General features: G+C 35.6%; 1 pseudogene; it reads right to left on the bottom strand.

The window, feature by feature from the left end:
• Window positions 1-467: 467 nt before the first annotated feature.
• Window positions 468-3,600, bottom strand: LOC141505880 (dicarboxylate carrier SLC25A8 pseudogene; annotated as a pseudogene).
• Between the last annotated feature and the right edge of the window lie 15,740 nt (window positions 3,601-19,340).

Here is a 19,340-nt window from a genome sequence, read left to right as displayed (position 1 = left end):
TCTAGTAGTGATATCAATAGATCAAAGGTTATGCATAAATTTATAGTCCCCTTACATAGTTCCACACTGTACTACTGTTTGATGGAGTTTTAATGTCACAGAGAGTCATTAGCTTCCATGTGTCCAATTCTAACTTTTAAGGAGTTGTTTTCCTTGATTAGCTTTGTAAGTTAATTTTTCTTTCAGTTTGACCAGTTGTACTCTTTAAAGAGTTGTTTTCCTCAGTCAGTTTTTGTATCTCCTTTTCTTTTTTGGTCAATTCTTCTTTTTAAGCAGTTGTTTTCTTTTTCTGGTTTTTCTTCTATGTCTCTTACAAGATATTTGGGGGATTCCTGGTCTGGCTTTATTAGAAGTAAGGAGCTTAAAAACCGGGTGAGACTATGGCAGAAGAAGCATACTGGAGAGGATTAAATGGCTCTAACATTAAGAGGATTGGGGTTCTTCAGTGTTGAGGGAATTCTTTAGTGTTACGATGGGGAAGGTGGTGAATAGGGAAAAATGGGAGAGAGGAAAGGTAGAATGGGTTCTGGACTCAAAGGCAGAATGTTCGCAGGAGAGGGCCAGAAATCAGCTTCTTGGGAAGTGTGAGTGGTCATCAGGCCCTGTTTTGGTTGCTCATATATGACAAACATCACTACATTCCAGGAACGCAAATGGAGGAAAGAAGGTATGAATCCTTTGTAGAAGGCTTTGGGTCCTTCCATCCAAAGCATGGTGAGGTCAGAGAGGTATACTGGATTGCAACAGAGTTTGTGCATATCATCTTGACTACATTCACAAGGGAGGTAATGAAGGTGATGCAAGCCTGCCTAAAGCCTGCAGTGAAGTGGTATGGAAGATCATCAGTCATGAGGTAGGCCTTCAAAAGGGCATCTATGATGAGATCACAGGTTACCAGTTCAGCACAGCTGGCAGTAGCATTGCAGGTAACATTGGATGAAGTTCCTTTTCATAGGCCCCCAAGTCCCTCCTCTTGGACAATAGTTTTATAAGCATCCATTGTGCCTGGTATCTCTGGTTGCCATGTGCCCAAACCTGGGCCTGGACACAGATTTTCAACACATCTGTGGGTTAGACAACAGCTACTGCCAGTGCCCCTGAGGTGAAGTCTGCCAGGAGACAACTCCTCGTGCTTGCATGTTCAGACCCCTCTATGTAGAATTTACTGACATAGCCATAGAGCTCAATGCAGGCAGAGGCAAAGCTCATCTTGTGCTGAAACACAGATACCCAGCCCATTATACAGACTTCTGGAACTCTCAGTCTTCACCAAGGTCTGAATGGTGGGCAGTGGTAGAAGAATCTCTCATAGTCCCCCGGTTCTCCACTTGATTCTGTAGCCAGACTTTTAAGGTGTCTGGGGAAAGCAATGCCAACCCTAAGGAACTTTACAGCAGTTGTTGGTAGTAAATTCTACTGTGAGGGTTTCTTCTACTTCCCAGATGGCGAAATGAAAGGGTAGCCTCCATTGATTGAGCAAGACGAGATAAAGGAACTGTGCTGGACTCCTGATTTGGAGGGTCTTGTTATGATGTCCCCTTGATCAAGCTTCTCTAAACATGTCCCACTCTTCAAAGTTGTTCATAGTAACCATGGTCTACTTCCCTTGATTTTCATAGAAAGTTTCTGGGAAACAGAAAATCTAATGATCATACTAAGTGTCTGGGACCAGAGAAAAGCATGAAGAGGTGCCAGCAGCTAGGATGGAAAGCACTAGACCTGCAGCATTCTAGTTGGTTGGGCTGGAGGGACTGCCTAGATGTCTTGGCTGGGTCTATAAAAGTTCTCAGTCTTGAAAGAGTCAGAAGTACACACTGAATTATTACATACATACATACATACATCTTTTTTGAGGTCTTTCATGAGTTCTTTCTGGACTTGAGATCAGTTTCTGTTTTCTTTGGATTTTGCACATAGTGGTTTATTTATTTATTTATTTTCATCCATATGTACATGCATATTTCCAAGTTACAAAATTTCCCTCCACCCTCCCTTACCACCCCTCTCCCCTCAGCCGGGAACAATCAGGTTAGCATTTTATAGGCATATTTTGTTAAACATGCTTACAAATTAGTAAATTTTGGCCTGAGGAATTAGGATTAAGGGAAAGATATACATAAGAGATATTTTTTATGAAGTGTTCATCAGATTCAAAAGGATTGTTTTTCTGTGTGTGTTTTTTTTTACTCTGGTTATGGATAATATAGTTCATATCCAGTCAAATACAATTGCCCTAGTTCTCTGGACTGCCAAGAAGAGCTGCTTCCATCAAGGTTGTTCATCTCATAATGTTGTTTTTCATATGTACAATGATCTCTTGGTTCTGTTTGCTCAGCATCAGATCCCATAAGTCATTCCATGCTTTTCTAGAGTCCTGTCCATAGGTGTTTTGACATTATGGGCTTCTTCTGAGTGTGTGATTTGGTCTTCCCTGTCACCACAACTGTCTATGTTCATATTCTTTTGTTGATGTTGCTTTCTACTAAGATTTTTGAGCATCTTTTTATTTTCTTTTTAATTTGAGCTTTTTTTCCAGGGTAAAGGGAGCACTATCTCAGGTTTCTTGTGCTAGTGATTGCAGGTCCTGGCTGTTTCCCTGGTATTGTGCTATGTGTCCCAAGGGTCCACATGTAATGCTGTGCTGAAATGGTGGCATGGTGGTGTCCTGTCACTTCTGGAAGTTATAGTCATCTGACAGCTCCCCTGTTACTAAGCTGGGTTCCTATTGGTGGTGTTATGTGTGCTGAGGCTGGATGGTTTGATTCTGCATATCTCTAGGTAGATACTGAAGCTTGTGGTGGTTCTCAGAGCTGCAGTCTGCCAATTCCCCTGAGAGGCACATGGGCACATGGGTCATTCTGGTGTTGGCATTTGCTTGCTATACCACAGTCGGATCTTCCTCTGTTTTCCTGAAGTGGACTTGCTGCTCTTTGCTGGGATTCTTCCTATCCTGGATTGTTTTCCCCTGTTGCCCCCTCTTTGGATGAGATGTTTCCCATAGTTCCTCCAAGTTCTCTGGGCTAAAAGATTATTTCACCCAGTCCCTTGCAGTCTCCTTATTCCAGGATTTTCCTGGGATGTTATTTTATTAATGTTTGGAGATAAATATGGGAAGGTTGCTGTGACTGATGATTTACTCTGTCATCTTGGTATCCAGAAGTGGAATCCTCCCCATTTCCTTTCATAGATCATGTCTCTTTACCCATGGAAAAATTATTTCATGCCATACATTCCTGATAAAACAAAGCATCCCTCATCCCCCATTTTTCAATCTTTCTTATTTCTTTACTGATTTTCCTCTGGGTTCTTCTCTTGCTAAGAGATATCAGGGTTCACCTTTTCTTCATTGCTAGCCCTCTATTTGACACAGGTCAAATAGAAAATCTCACTTATCTTTCTCTTCCTCTCCCCTAGTCTTCATTTATTCTCCTCATGTTGTATCATAGGAACCTTACCCAAAAAACACACCAATTTATCTGTAGTATTTAGTGCTATTTCAATTTCTATAATGCCATAGACCTCTTTCTCCAAGAAAGAAGTCTTTCCTGGTCTCTCTGTTATCACTCTGTTGTTGTTGCTGTCCTTAACTGCTGCATTCATTCACCCTCTTGCATTTCTCTTGTCTGGAAACAAACATGACTCTTGTGTGTCTGTGTGTGTTTATGTGTGTGTATGTGTGTGTGTGTGTGTGTGTGTGTGTGTGTGTGTGTAGTAGTAGTAAACTTTGAGAAGAATACATCAACAACTGGGGCTGGGGAGTGAAATCAAAGGAACCAGGAAATATTTTTTTTTTACTGAAAGTGCCTAAAATGAGCTTTGAAGAGATTCTAAGAGCTAGAAGTGAAGAAGAAATCATTATTGCTTTCAGGAATAAAAAAAAACAACCCATTGCAAAGGAATGATTGTATTTAAAATGCAGCAAGTAGACTAAACAGGAATACTTGAGTTCAAATCTGGTCTCAGATATTTACTAATTGTATGACCCAGTGCAAGTCACTTAATCCTATCTGTTTCAATTTCCCTATCATAAATGAGTCAGAGAAGGAAATGCAATTCACTCCAGTATATTTTCCAAGAAAACCCCAAATGAGGGTATGAAGAGTAATGTACAACTTAAAAATCTGAACAAAAAGAAATAGGGTAGTTGAGCTTGAGTTGTAGAGAACAGAGTGATGACTAAAATATAAGAAGACAGGAAAAGTAGGAAGGGTCATACAACAGAGGGAATAAGGAGTAACAGAAATTTGTTGAGTAGGGGAATTTCATGGTCAAATTTGTAAAGTGTTAAAAAGACAGCTAGCTCTAACCAGTATAGAAAAGCTGATTGTGAAATTTTCAGTATGAGCATTAACACCTCAGAAAACATCAAATGCAATAAATCTGTACCTGATTTATTGTTTTGTTGATCTAAGAAAGTGTTAGAGAAAATGTTAATCATACAGAGTCACATCAGTATATGTACAGGGATGGTGAGAACCAGTTGTTAAATGCTTCTCAGCACATTATTACACATGTATATTAGGAAAATCCTTTTGATAACCGTATCAAGGATGATTGGAATAAGGAAAGACTAAAGTAATGAAGGTAATTAGGGTAATAACCGTATAAGCACAAAAAATAAAAACCTTAACTTTTCGCAATTTCTTAGATGGACATTCATCATCATAATTGTGATTAAGGCTTCTCTGTCTCCTATTTCTTTCTTCAAAGGGTACTTGGTGGTAGAGAAGAATGTATTGTTTGTAGCATGTTTTCATCCATAGAAAAACTGACCTTTGACAAAAATATTCAATTGATCTTTTGAGTAAAATAAAAACATTTCTCTAATTATTACTTGCTTAACTACCTGAGTAAATGGATTTTTTTGTACATTGCTGACTTATGAAGGCAGTTTGAAAGGTGAGTGACTGACTTGTAGAGGCCTGCACTCATTTATATTATTGATAGAATTTTCTTCTATGGATTAGAGAGCAATGTTTGACTGCCATCAAAATCCTGTGGTATTTTCCATATTTCTAGGAATTCTTTATTTTTCCTCCTGATTTCTTTTGTTACCATCCATCATGTATACTTTCATTTCAGTCACAACACTTCTGTAGTTTGATTTCATGCCCATGCTTTTTAGAATAGACATATTGCCTCAGGCTTGAAATGATTTATCTTTTTAAAGAGTGTCCATATCATTATATAACACACTGATATATATTGTTTTTATTTCTAATGTTCATAATGCTTATTTGTTCTAATAACCAGCCTAGAGCAATAGTAGCCCTCTTAGTTCTACCAAAGAAAGTTCAATTAACTTTTTAGACTCTTTATTTTGATTATATTTGTTTATTTCATTTGTTGTTAATAGAAAAAAATAACTTATTTAGCTCCAACAAGTTAGAGAATTTTCATAATTATTTTTCAATATCCTATCAAGGAGTTGTTTCTTTTTACTTCTTTTTCTATCCCAATCCTTCCCTTTATTCCCTTTCCAAATTTATTTCACACATTATTATCATGAAAAGGTCTGTTACAAACACCTATTTGGCAGGTAAGTACAACCTTCTTATAAATTTTTCACTTATCCGTCCTTGCTCCAAATATTCACTCATTTAGAAAGTTGAACAAATTTGTTTTATTCCTGCTTTTTTTCTTTCCATTTCCCTGTTTTCTCTTTTATTTCCTTTTAACCCTGTCCTCCTTTCCCTTACTCATTTCTTTTGCCTTCAGTACTTTTCTGAAAGTCTCATATGAGTTATTTTAAGTACTTAGATTTCTTTGTCACTAGGAATATCCAAAGTGTGAAACTACAGTTCCATTTTACTAGGCAATATATCATCAGTATGATAAAATTACTCTAACCTCTTTTTTAATAGTGTATTTATACAACTTTGTGACCATACTCTTCCAAAGACTTTGGATTCCCAGAAGCTGTCCAGTGGGGCATGGGAATAACATCATGGGATCACTAATAGACATCAGTTTTGGTTTGGAACTATGATGCTATCTGATCATCTTATCTCTGACTTTCTTTCTTGATTAATGAAAAGATCCTTGCCATGGTGCCTCAATGATATGGGAAAGAACTTCTGTAATATCAGAAGTACTGTTTCTTATGCTGTTAGACCAATGGTTAAGATGCTTCTGGAAGATGGAGTGAAAAGGTACCTTTGTCCAATACTCCCTCACTTTAATCAAGGGTATGTTCACATTATGTCAGTATTCACTTGATGTCATGGTCTTTTTTTTGATTATCAAGGGCTTTTAACACACTAGTATATTTCTAAATAGGTTTTCTTAAAGTGATAAAATATTTAATGTACCATTGATGACTTTGTAGAATCAAAGAAGGGAAACATTTTGAGAAGGCAGGGTATAAATGAAATTTTCTAAACTAAACTATGTTGGTAAATTCTTAAAAATATCCCAAAATTATATTCTACAATCTCTTTCAGGAACCAAGTCATATGTTGAATTCTATTGATCTACTATTGTGATTTTATCTTAAAAAGGACTTATGATTTCAGATGGAGAAAATTCTACTACTTTGTGTAAACGTGACAGTCTTAGATAGCTTCCTGGCTCTATGTGTCAGAGTTTATACATGAACCTCACAGTGACTGTCATTAAACCATTCTGTTTTCAATTAAACCAACTTCCTCATGTTTATCCCCCAATGAATAAAAAAAATGACAGTAATTGATTCTATGTCAATTTTTTATTCATATATAATCTTGTGGGAAGCCACACTAATTGTCCTTTAAAAGTATATAAATTTTAATTACTTCACAAAGTATCTTCATTTGGGGGAGTAGATATTTTCTTCCCTATTTAATTATTTGATCATTTTTTTGAAAAAGAAACTAGGACAATTAAATTCTGTTTCATTTAGTTTTTATTTATGATTTCTTGAAATATAACTCAATAAATTCTGATGTTCCCTGTATTCTTCATTGATTCTTTTGTGAAGGCAAAGTAGACCATCTTTTACTTCAGTTCTTATCTAGTCTTTAAGTACTGAATGGGCATTGCCTCAGACAAACTGAGGACTAGGAAAGACCTTACCTTAAAAAGGTCAAGGTCTCCCAATGCACTCGGGCCCATTGTCATTCTTCCTGACTTATGTCATGCCACTGGACTCAGATGAGAGAGTAAGACTGGTGATTTTGCATAGTACTGCCTCACTTAAATCCAATTCACTTGCCTATTAAAACATCACTCTCTTGATATCATTGGTCTTATAGAATGAAGAAGAAAAAACAATAATTTACACCTATAGAGTTTTGCCAAAATGTTTTATGATTTCTCATAATTCTTTTGCAAAACTTCATCACCTCATCCATAACTTTCTTATTCTAAGACCCTTAGCTTTTCCCTCTTTTTTAGCCCCCTTTCCCTATACAAAACAATGAGACAAAATTAGTGCTCAACATTCATATGTATATTTGAGCCAATCTGATTTCATACCACTACTCCTCTCTTTCTTTCACAATCCCCAGTCACAGGTTACCTTCTATCCATTTATTCTTTCTGTCATTTTTGACCCTCTGATGAAGTTTTGTTTTGCTTATTATTAATTCTGCAATGAATTTATCTTCCATTTTAATCTCCCTTTCCCTGCCTCTACCTATTCCCAATGGAATTTAATATATTAATCATATTTCTATACCAAATTCTATGTATGTATGTATGTACATATAATGTCTTCTAGTCAGTATTGTCTCATTATGTACCTCTAAGGCACTTAAGGACATGAAAATTGTGGGAAGATTCTTTTTGCATCTACCCTTATTGGAATATAAATATGTCATCCTCATGTAGTCTCAACTCCAACCATGAATTTATTTTCCATGTTTGTCTTGATATCAGTATTTCAAATTCAAAATATCTACTCATGCTGGATTGCCCCATCAATAACACTTGACTTTTTAAAAAAAAATTCTTTAAGATAATGCTTAACTTTACAAGGAAGTTTTTCCCTGATTCTAATTTTTTCTCTTTCAATTTATAGAATATTGACTTTTAAACTCTTCTCTTATTTATAGTGTTAATTCATGGGCTTTGTATTCCTTGGTACTTGAATTACTTTTGATTACCTGTATTATTTTGTTTAAATTTGGAAACTGTGGATATTGGCTATGAAATTGCTTAAAAGTTTTCACTTTGAAAATTTTTTCAGAGGTGACCAATGAATCAGTTTTATGGCATTTTTACTTTGTCATTTGTAAATAATAGAGCTGAGCAATTTTCTTTCATGATTTTCTTGAAATGTGTTATCTTTTCTTTTATGATTGAATTTTTCAAGGATTTTAAAAAAAACTGTTCAAAGATTGTTTTTCTTAGCTTCCTACCCTTCTGAGTCTGTTCCTGATGTTTAGAAGAGCTTTCTTCTTATTTTTTTCTTTGTCACACCAAAAACAAACATATATCCTATTATGATCTTGTCCCTGAGGAAGAATCAATTCTTTAATAGTTAACTTGATCTAGTTTATGTAAATGTGGCTCCAGGTTGCTGAGACCCAAGGAAACTTCAGAGCATAATTTCAGTCATAGAGATTTTAAGGGATGTCCCAGAATGCCAAGAATTCTTGTGATAGACTTTTTAAGGAGAAGCTTAATTTGTTGACTATTAAAAAATTTATTGACTTGATTTGATATATATATTGTTATATATACATTCTTATATACATTGTTCAAATGTTTACTTGCATTTTTGGTGTTCCTTGACACTACCAATACATTTCATGATCACTAATTGTAATTGCTTGAACAGAAGTTTTAAGATGTAAATTGAGAGAAAGGAAGTTAATCAACAGGGGAAGAAATTTCATCATTGTTATTCTGGAATGAAAGCTATGCTTTAAAGTTTTTTTGAAGTTTTAAACATCATAGATTAGCATTAAAGGTGCTGCATGGGCTGTACCTAACCTAAAAGAAAATAGAAAAATTTTGGACATACAGATTGCTGGGTGTGGATGAGAAAATAAGAGATGCCTCTTGAATTGTTATTTGCTTCAGACAATGACAATTAGGTAGGAAGGACATGGAATTTGCAATAAGATTGATTTCCTTTGAAATTTTTCTCTTTGAGTAAATTTCTGTTTAAAATTCTTAAGTGAACTTCTGGTATTTTAAAAGAAAAATTCTTGACTGCATGTGCTATAATCACAAGTTCAGGGGGCAGCTAGGTGGCACAGTATATAGAGTATTGGCTCTGGAGTCAGGATGACTTGAGTTCAATTCAGACCTCAAACACTTAATAATTGCCTAGCTCTGTGACCTTGGGAAAGTCACTTTTTATCCCATTGCCTTAAAATAAATAAAAATTTTTAAAGAAGTCCATCTACTATTCAAGTTTCAATTTATGGTCTACACATAATACCTTTTCAATGTGCTTTATTATTTATTATTTTAAGATACAGCAAACACATGATACAGCTGAGGTAGAGGATATTAATCTCATTTTACAGATGAGACAAATGAGGGACCGACAGTTTGTGATTTTCCTAAAGCCTTATAGCTAATTAATAACATATCTGGGACAGGTATCCAGTTCTTCTAAGTTCAACATGTCTCTTACTGCTTGATGAATACACAATAGACTGTATGATGAATTATACTTGGGCTTCCAAAAGGGTCAAAGAGAATTTTAAAATAATTTGTCTAGAAGTTACAGGATGTATATAACTTCATCTTTGAGAATTGTGTGACATTATTTCAGAACAGAAATATTTTTTTTTTATTTTTCATCTTACTGGCTTAAATCATCATGCTAAGGACATGATATCTGTCTTTATGGAACATTAGATAGAAATGGAAGACTGCATAGAAATTTTTTTCTTCCAATGACATAGCAATGACTTGACAGAATATAACTATTCCTAATTTCAGACAATTATCCAGCAACAATGGTGAATCCTATTGTTTCACTGAGAGGTTTTCCCTATGCTGATGCTGGGAAGAATAAGAGAAGTGTATATCTATTTGCTTAGAATATATGCTGCTTGTAATATTAAATGCATACAAAGCTCCAATGTAAAACTGAAAAAAATACTAATCTATATCTCGAGTTTTAGCACACTGAAATGATGGAATCAGGCTTATAGTAAAATATTTATAACAACATAACAGAACAATATGTCATTCAGTATGATATCATTTCCCTTCCTACAGGGCTTTACAGTTAGAAGAACACTTTCCTTATGACAGTCCTGAGAGGGAAGTAGTGGGTGTATTGCTCTCATTTTCTAGAATCAGAAGCTCAGCAAGATAGTATTGACTTACCCAGTCAAACTAGGAAATAGAGTGGTGTTTCAGGAAGGAAAGAGGAGTGGCACTCATGTGATGACAATACTTAACAGTTGCTATGAGTTTCAAACCAGGTCTCCTGAGTCTAATTCTATAGTTCATTAAATCTATGGGAGATGATGCAATTGCTCAAGAAACTTATCCTTCTTAAAACAGAGCTTACTAAGAGTGAATAAATGGGGGAACTTGAACAAAATCCAGAACAGTAGTCCCAGAACTGAAGACCATGATGTACCTCATACGTAAGTAAAGGAGTTAAGTGTCTGGTATTTTAAAAAAGTGTTTTTCTTAGAAAGAATTTAATGATTTAAAATTAAGTCAACTAACCTACCAAAGGAGAAAGTAAAGCTGGTGATTTTGCACATTACTCTCACTTAAATCCACTACACTTACATATCATGGCATCACCTCCCTGAGGTCATGATCTTCACATCTTTCTTCCTCCTTTCCTCCCTCCCTTGCTCCATCCCTTCTTCCCTTCCTTCCTTGCTTCCTTCCTTTTATCCTTCCTTCATTTCTTTCATTCTTTGTTTCTTTCTGTTTTTAACATTATTTTACTTTTTCAGTTACATGCAATAATAGTTTTCAATATTCATCTTTTTGTACATTTTTGAATTTCACATTTCTCTACTTCCCTTTCTTCCCTACCTGCTCCTCATGACATTGAGTATTCTGACATAGCTTATGCATGTATAATCAAGTTTAACATTTCAGTGGTAGTCCTATGTAAAGGAAGAATCAGAATTAAAGGGGAAAAATCCATGAGAAAAAGAAAAAAACATGAAACAAGTTTTAAAAATGAAAATTTTATGCTTTAGTTTGCATTCAGACTGCAGTTTTTACTCTGAAAATGTATGAAATTTTCCCTCACAAATCTTTTAGAATTGTACTTGGTTAACGGAATTATTTAGAGGAGTTAAGTGCATCATAGTTGATCAAAATGTGTACAAAATTTTCCTGGTTCTGTTCACTTTATTTAACATCAGTCCATGCAGGTTTTTCCAGGGTATTCTGAAATTTGACCACTCATGACATTTTTTTTTTCAGAACAATAGTACTCCATCACATTCATATCTCATAACTTGTCATTTCCCATTTGATGGACATGCTCTCATTTTCTGATTCTTAGTCACTAAAAAATATTTGCTATAAAATTTTTGTGACTATGAATCTTTTCCCCTTCTTTATGATCTCTTTGGGATATAGACATAGTAGTAATATTACTGGAACAAAGGGTATGTATAGTTTTATTGTTCTTTGGCTATAGTTTCAAATTGCTCTCCATAATGGTAGGACCAGTTCACAATTCCACCAACAGTGTCCCACTTTCTAATGAATATTGAGTCAAAAATTTTAAATAAAATATTAGCAAAGATATTTCAATTTATCACTAGGACAATACAGGTGTATAGGATGTTTCCAAGGAAGATTAGAACCTCTGATGCGAAGACTGCTAAGTCTTTTGCAGGGATGCTTTCCACCTTTGATGTTCACCTGTAGCTCTCATATGTCACTCTAAGGGGTTGTAACATGCAGCAGTCACACCCTGGTAAAGCATTTTGACAGACAGGCTAAACCAGATTGTGGGTGACCATTGGCAAGTTTGGGGCAGTGGTGTTTTCTCCAAGCTTATAACGTCTTCTCTTAGGAATATGGATGGATGAAAGCAATTCATTCCAAGGGCCATGTAGGCAACTGAAGCAGTGCTATGGAGTTCTTACAGCTTGGCATCACAGATGCCAAGGTCATCCACTGAATCTAGAGCCATCATCATTTGTTTTGTCTTGCTACTAGACTATGATGAATTTGGAAGAGAAAGTGATGCCTTTGACTTCTTATATTTCTGTCTCATTTAAATCCAATTTACACATCAATCAAAAGATGTTACCCATAGCACTTTATCAATTCTATCACATAGTCCTGTGATGATAAGCCCAGATAAACTGGGAGCTGTAGTCACAACCCTACACACAGGCAACCTGATCTTTTCCCCCAGAAAGCAGCAGTGGAATTCAGCAACCCTTTGGGTCCCTGAGCAGTCCTTTTAAGGATCACATAGATCACTTCCTCATATGAAGAAAGGGTTAGGAAAGGAGAACTAAAATTTGTCTGTTTATCCAACTATGGTCTGATTTCTGCAGCAGGCAGGAATCCTATCCTGCAGGCAAAACACTAAAAACTTCTTCAGAGATTCTATTCACCATTGGAGCATAGATGTGCACACACTCATAGACAATGCAAGATCCAATTGACCCGAAAGATGAACAGCTCTTGTTGCAGAACTCAGCAGATATCACATCAAAATACCAACTCTTAATGAAACAATACTAGTAATGAAGACCAGATTATCAAAGTTAGAGATGAATACATGTCTTTCAAAAGTGACTACAGTGAAGGGGAGTACCATGAAACTAGGGTAAGCTTTGCAATACCTACCAATACCTACCTGCAACCTTGAACACCTACCAAAAAGAGTTAACAATAAGTTTAGGACAATGAGATTGCTACTTCCAAGAAAACACCAAGCCACCATCATTAGTTTCTATGCTTCCACCGTGATGAACCCTGAAGTCAAATGAAGCTTTGGAGACCTTTAATATCAATGTATTAAAAGAGGATTAACTTATAATTTTGGGTGACTTTAATCCTAGAGTAGGCTCAGACTACCAGACATGGCAGGGAGATCTTGGGAAGAATGAAGTTGGAAACAGCAATAGCAATGATCATCTACTACTGAAAACTTGTGCATCTCATGACCTTCTTATTAGAAGTACTGCCTTCCATTTACCTAAATGCAATAGAACTTGTAGCAAACATTGGCATCTAATAGACTGTGATTGTAAGGAGAAGAGACAGATAGGATGTGAGAGTGATGAAAGCAATGTGTGGTACAGAGTACTGACCATATTACAGACCCATACTCTCCAAGTTAAATACTTACATTCAACCTAATCAGTACCCTCAAGATAAATAACTACCAGAAGAATTACTGTCAAGAGATTAGAGTACTTTTCTGAGCAGGAACCCTTTGTTGCTAACTTGGAGGGAAAGTTGAGCCAACACACAGCAGCAATGAATTAGAAAATGAGTGGACAACTTTCAGAGATTTGGTATAGGACATTGTTTTTGCTTACCTGGGTCAAAATAATCATGGAACAAAAAGATTAGTTTAATGAAAATGATAGGGAAATATCAAAACTGCTAAATGAAGAAAGAGAGCCCCACAGGGTTTACTAGAAGGATAGTTCATCCATATCTAAGAAGGCAGCATTTAATTCCATCAAAAGCAAAGTACAAGTGAAGCTTAAAGAGATACAGGATTCCTGGCTCAGTAAAAAGGCACATGAAATTCAGTTTTATGAGGATAGTAGCAATCCAAAGTGCTTTTATAATGCCCCGAAGGCTATTTGTGGGTCAGTGCTGTATGGTAAATCTCTACTACTCAGTGATGATAGATCTACATTGATTGGTGATAGTTAAATGATCCTAGAGAGTTGGATGGAACATTTCCATAGTGTTTGTAACAGACCATCATCAATCAATGCAGAAGTCAACTTACTTCAAGTTGAAGTCATTCAGTCCCTAGCTGAAGTTTCAATTGAAGAAGAGATTTTTGAATGCCATTAAGCTCTTCTAATGTGGTCAAGAACCTGGTATTGATTCTAATCCAGCTGAGATATAAAAAGTGAGAGGTCTAATGCTCATATAATAGCTGACTGGAGTTTTCCAGATTGTATATTATAAAAAGGTTATCCTCAGGAATTCAAGGATGCCTCCACCATCCACCTCCATAAAGCTAAAGGAAATAGATTGTCTTTTGACAGCCACAGGAGTGTTTCTCTTCTAGTCATTTGTGGTAAGATTCTTGCCAAAGTCTTTATCAAAAGGTTAATCCTTCACCTGGAAGATAGTCACCTCGCTGAGAGCCAGTGTGGCTTCAGGAAGGGTCGAGGAAGAGTCAATATGTTGTTTGCTGCCTAACAATTCCAGGAAAAATGTCAAGAGCAGAACAGTGGTCTTTATACAATGTTTGTATCCAACTAAGACCTTTGATTCTGTTACTCATGAGGTCTTATGCAAAATTATTTCAAATGTTACTCAGAGAAGTTCATTAATATTGCACAACTGGGGAGGCTAGGTGGTGCAGTGGATAGAGCACTGACCCTGGAGTCAGGAGTACCTGAGTTTAAATCCGACCTCAGATACTTAAAAATTACCTAGCTGTGTGGCCTTGGACAAGCCACTTAACCACATAGCCTTGCAAAAAAAATATTGCACAAAACTTTCATGACAGCATGGTGGCCCTGATTCTGGATAGTGGACAATGCTCTCAAGATTTCCCAGTCACCAATTGTGCAAAACAAGGATATGTCCCCGCTCCTATGCTTTTCAACATGATGTTTTCAGCCAGGTTGTCAAAAGCCTTCACTGAGGAATCAAGGTCATCTAACACATTCCTAGCAAATTCTTCAACCTGAAAAAGCCAAGACCAAAGTAGAGGAAGGGTTGGTGTGTGATCTTCTGTTTTCAAATGATTATGTTTTCAGTTAAGCCTCTGAAGCTGAGATTCAACAAAATATGGATCAGTTCTCTTCTGCTTATGCTAATTTTGGCCTGACAATTAAAACCAAGAAAACACAGGTGCTCTACATGCCAGCACCACACCATACATATGCAGAGCTATCATTTACAGTAAATGGAGACATTTTGAGCACTGTGGACAAATTCACCTTCCTTGACAGTGTACTTTCCAGAGAGCTACAAACCATTAATGAGGTTGACACATGTATTGCCAGAGCTAACTCATTATTTGGGAAGTTCCAAAAGAAAATGTGTACAAGAAGAGTTAATAGACTGACTAGCAAACTGAAGGTCTACAGAGTTGTTGTACTGTCCTCATTGCTGTATGCCTGTGAAACCTGGACTGTGAAACCAGTGCCATGTCATAAAACTGAATTACTTACATTGCAATAGTCCTTAGGAAGAGTCTCAAGATCACCTTGGAAAGATAAGATACCAGTCACTGAGGTCCTTTCTTTTTTTTCTTTTTTCTTTTTTTTTTTTTTGCAGATTTGCCTCTCTTTCTTTTTCTTTTATTAAAGATTTTATTTGAGTTTTGCAATTTTCCCCCAATCTTACTTCCCTCTCCTCAACCCCCAACAGAAAGCAATCTATCAGTATTTACTTTGTTTCCATGTTATACATTGATCTAAATTGAGTGTGATGAGAGAGAAATCATATCCTTAAAGAAGAAACAAAAAGTATAAGAGGTAACAGGATAAGACAATGAAATATCTGGGTTTTTTCCTAAATTAAAGGGAACAGTCCTTGAACTTTGTTCAAACTCCACCACTTTTTCTCTGGATACAGATGGTATTCTCCATTGCAGACAGTCCCAAATTGTCCCTGATTGTTGCACTGATGGAACGAACAAGTCCATCAAGGTTGATCATCACCCCCATGCTGCTGTTAGGGTATACAGTGTTTTTCTGGTTCTGCTCGTCTCACTCAGCATCAGTTCATGCAAATCTGAGGTCCTTTCTTAAACTAAACTGCCAAGCATTCAAACTTTACTATAGAGAGTACAATTGTAATGGGCTGGGCCCATTGTTCAAATGCCAAAACGAATGATTGCCAAAAAGATTATTTTACAGAGAAATCACTCTAGGCAATAGCTCAGAGGGCATGAGGGTAGGGGGTTGAAGAAGTGATGTAGGATTACTCTGAAGGTCTCTTTTTTTTTAGTTTTTTTTTGCAAGGCAATGGAGTTAAGTGGCTTGCCCAAGGCCACACAGGTAGGTAATTATTAAGTGTTTGAAGCTGAATTTGAACTCATTTCCTCCTGACTCCAGGGCCGGTGCTCTATCCACTGTGCCACCTAGCCGCCCCTGAAGGGATCTCTTAAGAACTTTGGAATTGGTTATTTTTCAGGGGAGATATTGGCACAGAACCTCATGGCATGACATGCCTCATCAGAGAGAGTTCTGAGCGCTAAGAGCAAGGCAGAATTGAAGCAGCCTATAAATTTCACTATCTTGAATGCCATATAAAGGTCAAGTGACAGATTGCTCCATTTCATTCAGAAGAGTCAACCTCTGAAGCTGGCTCTCTTGATTTCAGGATTATGTCATCCAATGTCATTTAGTATCTTGTGTACATGCACCTTGACCTATTTGCTGATCTTTATACAAGAGTTATATATATCTTAATGTCCATTCACTGGCTATCCACAATGATGGAAAAACCCTCCTTCATCACTGTTGCTTGCTATTATTCTTGATTCCTTTCAACATTAATCTGAAGCATCGCATTCAGTAGTTGAAGTTTTGAATCTTTTTTGCTCCAATGATGCCTTCTCAAAATAACATTTTTAAAATATTTAAATAAAATAATGTAGTATTAAACTGAAATCAATTTGATTGAAATTCAGTTTTCAAATACATATCTATATATGTCTTTAGAGAGACATCTGCATGAATAAGTGTATTTAAACTGGGATGCATGTATATTTATATATTTATACAAACATGAATTCATACATCTTATATGTATGAACATGCATATTATCTCCCTAGAGGGAAGGAAGTATTAAAGTTTTGTCATTTATCTCTAGTGCTTAGCATAGTGTACAAACACACTTAGCAGTTCCTTAATAAATGTTTATTAATTGATTGATTTCTATGGTAAAAAATAGTGCTTATCTCAGCAGCAATTTGATAGCAAGTTGTGATTATGTACTGTTGATTTCACATTTTTCAGTTTTATTCAGAAATACAAATGTATTTTTACATGTACCAGCTTTGTAATGGTAAGGGCCAACACAGAGATATATGAAATTAATATAATACAAATGACATAACTGGCCAAAATGTTAGCTATCTTCCAGTGAAGGCTTGGTGAGCCTGTAGTGAATTCAGTAAATATTTGCTACTAAGTTTCTTAAGAGATGGTACCTTGTTTCCATAGTGACATAGTTCCATATCATAGTTTCATAAATCCAATAAATTAGCTTCTATTTGCTGTTTTGTTTGGCACATGAAACTTCTTTGATAAAAAGGGTGCATGTAAACAAAACCTTATATGTACATCATTGGATGAAATAATACTTAAATCAACAAAGGCAACTTCAGAGGTTGAGTCTTCTGAATGAAATGGAGCAATCTGTCACTTGACCTTTATGTGACATTCAAGATAGTGAAATTTATAAGAAAAGATTGATTTAGACACACAAGTTTAATTGAATTTAAAATGTGTGATTAATGACATCTGTTTTGAGCAAGATTTTTGAAGTGAAATTAATTAATGCCATACATAAATTACATGTTGTACTGTACTTAGCCTAAAATGAAATATAAATTCTTTAATTTCTTAAATATCCTATTTTAAGACTACTTATTTTAGAGTTCATAAATTTGATTATGGTCTTTATTTTTGTCTAATGAGTCCTGTTTGAGATTTTGGCATTCTTGATATTTCAGTGTCTTCTGTATAGCTTTGTCAGTTATCTGAAAAAGCAAGACAAAATACAGTTTTCATAATATATTACACAAAAAAGATGAAGTTTTCATGTCAAAGATACTGGATTTTCTTTCTCCTTATCATTTTACAAAAGAAGAAACTGAGGGAAAAGGGTTAAATAACTTGTTCACAGTCACATTGTAAGTATCTGAGGCCTGATTTGAACTCAGCTTCTTCCTATTCCAGGAGTTTATCAACTGCCTATATATGACTATATGTGTATATACCTGCATGCAAACATACATATATATCTAAGAATATATTGTATTTATAATATATGTATATAAGTAGCACATATTTAGTGTTCATATTATATATAACTTATATCTACCATATACACATGTTGTACATATAAGTTCCCCATACACACATATATAAATATAAATTCAATGTTGTGTAACTTTTAACATTTTTCCACATTTAGGATCGTTTTGACCTTCCTTTTTACTTTTCTGTGAAATATGGGTGCATATAAATATACATACAATGCAATGTACATAAAATACATACAATTCAACATGCATACACTATAATATATACAATATATTTCTGTGAAATATATGTGTGTATGAATGTACATATAATGCAATGTAACTTCCCAAGTTATCATATATATATATATATATATATATATATATATACATATATATATATGTATAGGAAGTTACATTGTTGAATTATATATGTGTATGTGTGTCTCTAGAGATAAAGGCATAATTATTCTATTCCCATGATACTGAAGGACTACAAGCACTGTTAATACCTCTTCAATTTGGCACAATGGGGGGGTAAAACCTGGTTTTATCACCTTACATATGACTTTGATTTTGTGGATTGCTATAATACATATATATATATGTATGTACATATATATATGAAACTATATTTCCTCTTTGTGTGTGTATGTATGTGTGTATTTTTAGTTTATAGAATAGAAAAGGAGGAAGACCACAAAAAATCATAGATGAGGACAGATTTGAAAAATGCATATTAAGGTGACAGAAACAAGATGATCTACTGTGAAGTACTCTAAAAGAAGCAACTTGACTGGTTCTCTTCCACCCCCCCCCAATACTTTTAAATAATAATTCTAATCAATTCTAGAGCAGTGGAACATGAGAAAAGATGGAGTGAAACAATTTTCTAGCCTAAAACAACTTAGAAGTTTTTTTTTTTGTTTTTTGTTTTTAGTTTTTGCAAGGCAATAGGGTTAAGTGGCTTGCCCAAGGCCACACAGCTAGGTCATTATTAAGTGTCTGAAGCCAGATTTGAACTCATGTACTCCTGACTCCAGGGCTGGTGCTCTATCCACTGTGACACCTAGCTGCCCCCAAATTAGAGGTTTCATAGTAAAGCCTGCCCCATAGTAAGAGGTGCTCAGTTCACCACAGGCCATGCTACAGTGATGGTTTCCAGAACTCTTGGTCCACTGATGCCAAAGAGAACTAACAAGATTGACAAGAAAGGTAGGAGTACCAGTCATGGTCCAGTCAGTGAGAAGCAGACCTTAGGAGTGAATGAATTAG

The sequence above is a fragment of the Macrotis lagotis genome, chromosome 1 (assembly GCF_037893015.1).
Source record: "Macrotis lagotis isolate mMagLag1 chromosome 1, bilby.v1.9.chrom.fasta, whole genome shotgun sequence".
Lineage (NCBI taxonomy): Eukaryota > Metazoa > Chordata > Mammalia > Peramelemorphia > Peramelidae > Macrotis > Macrotis lagotis.
This window is presented reverse-complemented; position numbering and strand designations above follow the sequence as displayed.